The sequence below is a fragment of the Miscanthus floridulus genome, chromosome 19 (genome assembly GCF_019320115.1).
Source record: "Miscanthus floridulus cultivar M001 chromosome 19, ASM1932011v1, whole genome shotgun sequence".
Classification (NCBI taxonomy): Eukaryota; Viridiplantae; Streptophyta; class Magnoliopsida; order Poales; family Poaceae; genus Miscanthus; species Miscanthus floridulus.
The window spans coordinates 109,702,453-109,709,225 of NC_089598.1; the positions used below are offsets into that span (position 1 = coordinate 109,702,453).

Consider the following 6,773-nt stretch of genomic DNA (forward strand, 5'->3'; position numbering starts at 1 on the left):
TTTTCCTTGCCGAATGCCAAACACGATCGGCTCCTCCTTTCATTACAGGTTTTCCTTTTTCTCTCAAAGACCCGATCTTATCAGCCGGAAACGTGGGGCATGGCCATCCAAAATATTCATGTTCCCGACTTGAAAACAGTTACATTTTCACATTATAAAGTATCACCTGAGTTTCCGTTTCCATTCCCGTTCCCTTCTAAGAACATGACTACTAAGGCACGGATACTCCATCTATCCCAAAAAAATAGAAAGAGTATGATTCTTGTTTTTAGTTCGATCATACAGGTGAAAAAGAATACTGATAGTTATGTCATCAAATGAATATTACTACTAACTTAATAACAGAGTATATTTTTATAGTACCGCTAAAACGTTTGAAATCACGGAAAGAAAAGCGAAAAAAAAAGATAAAATGATTTGTGCAATGCGATCGTTGTTAATGCACGGCAAAATGCAAGTGTTACACATGGGCCTTCGAAGAACTGCCAGACCATGGGCCGGCCCAGTCTACGCACTTTCTCTCTTCTCATTGGACGGGCCGTCAGGTAGGAAGCCCAGCCCAGTTTTTCTAACGTGTCGCGGATACGTCGCCTGCGTGCGGTAAGGATAAAAACGGAACGGAAATATCCTGAACTGCATCGTTTTCTATATTTAATCCGATTGAATCCGTATTTTTTTGTCCGACTTTACTGTTTTTGCTTTCACATTTGAGATGTTTCGTATTTCAAATGTAAAAGTAGAAAACGGTTTACCTATTTTTTTTGACCGTTTTCTACTTTTCTACTTTTAATTTGAAATATTCCGAATTCAAAATTCGGTTTAAACCGAATTTGGTCAACTGCACAGGTCATACAGCCCAATTACAGGCTGCTCATCACGCAGCTACGTTCTTTCTACTGGTGGCTAGCTGCCATCTCTTATAGACGGCGCCCAGCCTCATCTCTCTTATTATGCATTTGGTTGTGCACTTGTTTAATGCTATGCACTTGAACTAGATCATGCACTTGTTAGTTGTGAACTTGTTATGTATTTGGTCGTGCACTTGTTTAATGCTATGCACTGTGGGTCGGTATTTCGTATTGAATTTTTGTATACCGACCGTGTTCGACATAATTCCGCGCTTGAATTGGTTTGTTTTCGAAATTCTAGATATTCTGTAAGTCTGCTTTCGCTTTCGTTTTCGTATTTTAAACGTAAAAGTAGAAAACGGCTGACGAGTTACGTCCTCGCTCGCCCCCGCCCGCAACTTCTCTGCAATTTGCGGCCACCCTCCCCTCGCCCCGGGGCCCCGATTCCCAAGTCCGAACCGACACCGCCGTCGCCTGCGAGGCCGTGAGCACGTGCCTCCTCTCCGGTGCGAGCCTCGCGGTCCAAATGGGTCTCGTCGAGGAGGGGGAGGCGGCGAGGCGCCCGTCGCCCGGCCGAGGTAAACGCGCTGTCCCGCCGCGCTCTGCTCGCTACACGCTACTGCGGTATCGCTAGAGGTTGTTTTGGTGGACAGGATAGGCTTCTTCTTCTTCCCTTTTTCTCCCCGATGTGGGTGCTGTATTGTTTCGCGCCGTGCCGCGAAGAATATATATAGATCGTCAGTGTGTCTCATCTGAATTATTGTTCAAACGTGTTCCGCTGCAGATATTATGTTTTGTTTTCCCGGTGTCTGAATAGGGAGGATCATATGCTGCATCGATGCATTCCTCGTTGCGAAGGACCGGAAGATCGGTCGTCTCTCGTCTCTCTGTAACCAATGCTGCTCTGAAATCCTGTTGGCTGCTCCAATTTTGCTGTAAATCTAGCGTCAGTAGCTGTTAGCTTGCACATCCTCGTATACATACAGTGAAGATAGGGTTGCCATGCCAGGCATGTAGCCATGAAGCTTTCCCGGCTTCTCGAATTAGTACTGCATATACACAGAATGTCTGCTTTTTTAGCTTTCACTTGCTGATCATATGGGGAGAAGTAGGACGAGCAGACACAAAATAATTCTTCTTTTGAGTTTTGATCTATTCACAAAGAAAATCACTGTCCATAATATGTTATTCTTCTACCATAAAGAGAGTTTGATTTGATATGATATCCGTTGGAAGAGTGGGTGGGTATGCTTTAACAGTTTGTGACTTGAGATGTTCATTTTCGGTTTCGTGCAGGTCATGAACCTGTAAAATATCGATTCCTTGCCAGGAGTAATGATCACTGGCAAAGTGGCAAATGAAACATGTGCTTCGAGGTCTTGAGGATATAATCAGGTAACATGTGCTTCGAGGACTATTAAAGGATTTGTCCCATTTAGTTGATGCAACTAGTAATTGACATACTATTTTGATAATTAGAGCTTTGTATGCATGGATTGCTTAATAGTCCTATGACACATGTGCAGAATACAACACCTTCTTCCTTTTGTTTTCTTTTCTAGCTTGACTTCACAATTTGACGGCCTAGCGGTTTCAAGAAAAAGAAAAACGAGCTAGATAACTGTCTGGCACTATTCCCTTGTTATTGTTCTTAGTTAATAATCACTTAATCTTAATTATATCCTCAGAATTTTGTCTAAATTGTTCACTTAGGTGTGGATACAAACATATTGTAGTCTACAAATCAGTTGCCGAAAGTGAGAATTTGATTGGAGAATATGCATCATGCATGTCATGAAATTGAGCTTCAGGCATCAATGATAACTGATAAATGGCTGTAGTTTGATAGAGAAAAGTCATGTTTTCATCATGGGCCCGAAAGAAGATTGTTTCTCTTAACCCAAAACAATATGGACTCCATCATAAGGACTGTCACATCTCAGAAACTGCCAAAAAATCTAAAGCGCCATTACTGGTCTTTAGTCACAAAGTCACAACCGTGATGTATCGTATACTGCACATAGTGTGGCTTCCCTGAAAGATGTATGTTTACTAGGAGCTAATGACATCAATCCCTTGGATGCGAACCTGAGAGGTTAGGAACAGACTCCTAGATGAAGCAAAACAGAGATCTTGTTGCTTGAACCTGTTCGTGTTTTTGCCATTTGAACCTGAGTGTCACATCATTGTTTCGGCATTGCTCTATTATAAGATTAATAACTACTGTTTGATGATCCTTTTTTTCTCTCTCTCCAGAACCACTGTTTAGGACTGTCAGGACCAATATTTAAACCTGGTACCAGAGAGCTATAGAATCCTGTTATATGTTATATGTTGTGTATTGCCGGTGTAATTACTAACATTAATTTCTCTGATCGCTTACATATTGGCACCGTTTGGCTTACCCCATATTCGGCTTGTTCGGCTTTTTTTTTTCCGCCGGAACAGTGTTTTTCTCTCACAACAATTCAGCTAGAACAGTGTTTTTCAGCCAGTTTCAGCCAAAATTTTGCCAGCCGAACGGGGCCACCCCCCGCTTTCTCATCTAGCTACTGGAGTAAGACAGGGAAATTCTTGAAGTGGTAATGCCAATCTCGGTAGTAATTCCATCAGGCATGCTACATGAGTAAGACAGGGAAATTCTTGAAGTGGTAATGGCAGTCTCGGTAGTAATTCCATCAGGCATGCTACATGAGTAAGACAGGGAAATTCTTGAAGTGGTAATGCCAGTCTTGGTAGTAATTCCATCAGGCATGCTACATGGACACTCACAGTGTATCCCATTAGAAACACGTGTTAAAACATCACTTATTGATGGTGTCATCATCCTTGTTAGGAACATGTTGCAGCGTCTATATTCCACTACAGATGCTTCTTTCAGTTTTGCGCTTATTGCGATAGGATCCGATATACGCAGGCTTGCTCGGCGTTGTTGTTCTATTTGTGCCTCTCTCTAATACATCAGTTTGTAAACCATCACTGGTACCAAAACTTAGTTGCCCATTACCTTCTGGCTTCTGAAATGACCTCCCACTTCGCCGTACTCTCGCCAAATGGTAACAGCAGCCTGTTCGTTTGGCTGTGGCTTGTCGTAAATGATCGTAAATTTTCAGCCGGAACAGTATTTTTCTCTCACACAAACCAGCCAGCAGTACTTCTTCACGAACCAGCAACGATACGAACCAGTCAACCGAACAGGCTGTTAGTTGCAGCTCTGTAGTCGACAGAGTAGCTTTACAATACCAAAACAGTGAGTAGCCCTTGTTGGTTGTTTCCACAAGAAACAACAAACGGTAGGTGAGCTGGCTCACCAGGTTGCTCCCTTACTTCCAGATCGATACAGCCATGGATCCATTCCCATGCTCTGTTTTTCATTTCCTCTGACAACACACCTCTCTTCTCTATCTGTGTGCAAATTTTCTCACTGGATGCCACTTCATTCTCTGCAGATGAAAAGGACTCTCCGGAGCACCACCGCAAATAATTGGGAACGGAGAGCGGCAGGCTGTGACTGTATGGTTCAAAGTCCAGACCACGGGCTGGGCGCGGACAGTGGAGCAAGCAAGGACGGACAGGCACGCACGAAGCCACGAACGCACGCACGGGCGGCTGGGGCCGCGGGGGCTACAGGTACAGGGCGCCCCCCTCGCCATGTGCACGTGTGCATGAACTTGTTCCCCCGGCGTTCCATCACGCATTCATGCGCGCCGCGGCTGTTGCCGATTGACTCGGCGCTTGCTCGCCCGTGGCGTCGGAGGGGACATGGGGGTGGCCCGAGCTGGCGGGGCGCGGCCCGCCGGAGACACGGCACATGCCCTGCCTCTGCCCGCACGGCGTGCGCAGTTCGCGTCGCCGCACTGCTCATCAGGAGACGCGCGCACTGCTGCTTGCTCCCGCGCTGCGAGGGGCCAGGGCTCAGGGCTGGGCGTGCGTCCTCCCAAGCCTCTCCAAATCCCAACTACAGTCACGCGGTACTCGCCCAAGCTTCTCTGCCGACCCAGTCTTGCATTGGAGGAGCTGGAGCTGTGCGCGCCTGGTGTCCAGTTGGGATGCAGGGCAGGTCAATTTGTGGTGCAGGCCGGGCAGGAGTTCTTGAGATCGGTTGCTTGCCCCAACACTGGTGTATATCCCATATAATAATAATCTGGTCAAGATTGTTTTTCCTTTGAAAAATTATCTGGTCAAGATTGTCTCGCAACAGGAGATTTCAGATTTGCATGGTCAGGTTCAGGTACAGTTCTTGGAGGACTCCTCCAGCTGTATGCATACAGTATGCCTGTGAGTTGTGCTGCTGCAGCTACATGCCGCCTGATACTACCTCTGACAGACAGGGCATGAACACCAGCATCTTCGCGTACTATACATACCTGAGGAAAAGCTTATGATTGGCTCACCTGACCGTATTACGCGCCAGTGCACTCGAGAAGCTAGCAGGCAAACATGGAACAAAGCAAGGGGGGTGACAACATGATGACAGTTAAGGTACGCGATGCCTTTTTCCTCTTGAGAAGCAGGGAGGCACGCGGTGCAATTAGGGCATATTCTATTGTAAGCACTACGCTAAACATCAGCAGGTGTTTGTGTGTCTCATCTAGCTAGTGTGGTGGGTACTAGGAGGGGGCTTAAGATACTGCCTAGTGATCTTGAGACATGTGCTGCTGCTAATGCTTCATTAAAGGGTGAATGGATCGCAGTAGGCCGCTGCCGCTGCAAACACATCCTTAATTGTTTTTAGGTTTTGACGTTTTGTTTGGCTTTGTGGGACGTTATTGTTGCTGTAGTAGTAGGAGTAGAGTAGTGTAGTAGTAGTAGGGGGGCGGATGATGATGCACTGCGAGCCTGCTGCAACCTACGGCCACTAAATTTTTTATACGCTTTTGGCGCTAGCATATCTTTCAGTGATCACAAGAAGCTACGGTGCCTACCCTGTTCATCTGCTGGCCCATTGGAGGCAGGCTTGCTACAAATGGAATCGATGGGGCCAATGCACAACTGGATAAAAATGATTTTTTTTATTTTACTTTTCCCTCTTGCTTGGAAAATACAGTGTATATACTCCACTAGTTTGTAGTGTATATGATGCAATGCGACGATCTGTTATATACTCAATTCAGTTTATTTTTTCGGAAAGCTCGACAAGTCTCTGTCCATGTCATTTATGCCCTCTTTGATACTCTTTGATAAGGCTTTGTTTGGGGCTTCTCCACCGGTTTAAAAGCTCGACAAGTCTCTGTCCATGTCATTTATTATGCCCTCTTTGATACTCTTTGATAAGGCTTTGTTTGGGGCTTCTCCACCGGTTTAAAAAAGTCCCTCAAAACGAGCACACACGAGGATTTCTTCTGAAGCCAAGACCAAGCAAAAAATGGTGAAGATGAAGCCATTTCGGCCATGAGCCGAAACCACCAAACCGTGTCTTTCCCTGGCTTTTCCGATCCATTTTTGAGAAACCCAAACCCTGAGCTAAAGAAGACCTTATTAAAAGATGCTATACCAAATTAAAAGCCTTGGACTCAAGAGTCCCTACCAAAAGGTAAAATAAAGGCAACAACAACATCGAGAAATCGGTAAAACACCTCAAGGTTCTCGTTCTATGTTTTCTTTTTCTTAAAAAACCAGGGTTGCTCCACACTAGAACAGTCTGTCATACACACACCTAGCTGAGATTAATTTGCACATGTGAATACTCCCTCTGCTTTTATTTACATGTCATATTAGCTTTGTCCTAAGTCAAACATTTATATCTTTGACCATCGATTTAAAAAAAAATCGTGACATAAGATTTGTGTTTTAAGATTTATTGTAAGAAATACTTTCATATAATACATAATTTATATGTCGTGAAACTATAAGTTTTTTTTAAAAATAAAAGGTCAAAGATAGCAATGTTTGACTTAGGACAAAGCTAATGTGATGTAAAAAGGA

At 44.7% G+C, this 6,773-nt stretch overlaps 1 long non-coding RNA gene across 1 annotated transcript; it reads left to right on the plus strand.

Annotated features, from left to right (window-relative positions):
- Nucleotides 1-1,246: 1,246 nt before the first annotated feature.
- LOC136526766 (uncharacterized) lies at nucleotides 1,247-4,948 on the plus strand. The gene is made up of 3 exons (XR_010776578.1): nucleotides 1,247-1,426; nucleotides 2,145-2,243; nucleotides 4,298-4,948. It is a non-coding gene; the product is annotated as an uncharacterized lncRNA (long non-coding RNA).
- The last annotated feature ends 1,825 nt before the right edge of the window (nucleotides 4,949-6,773 follow it).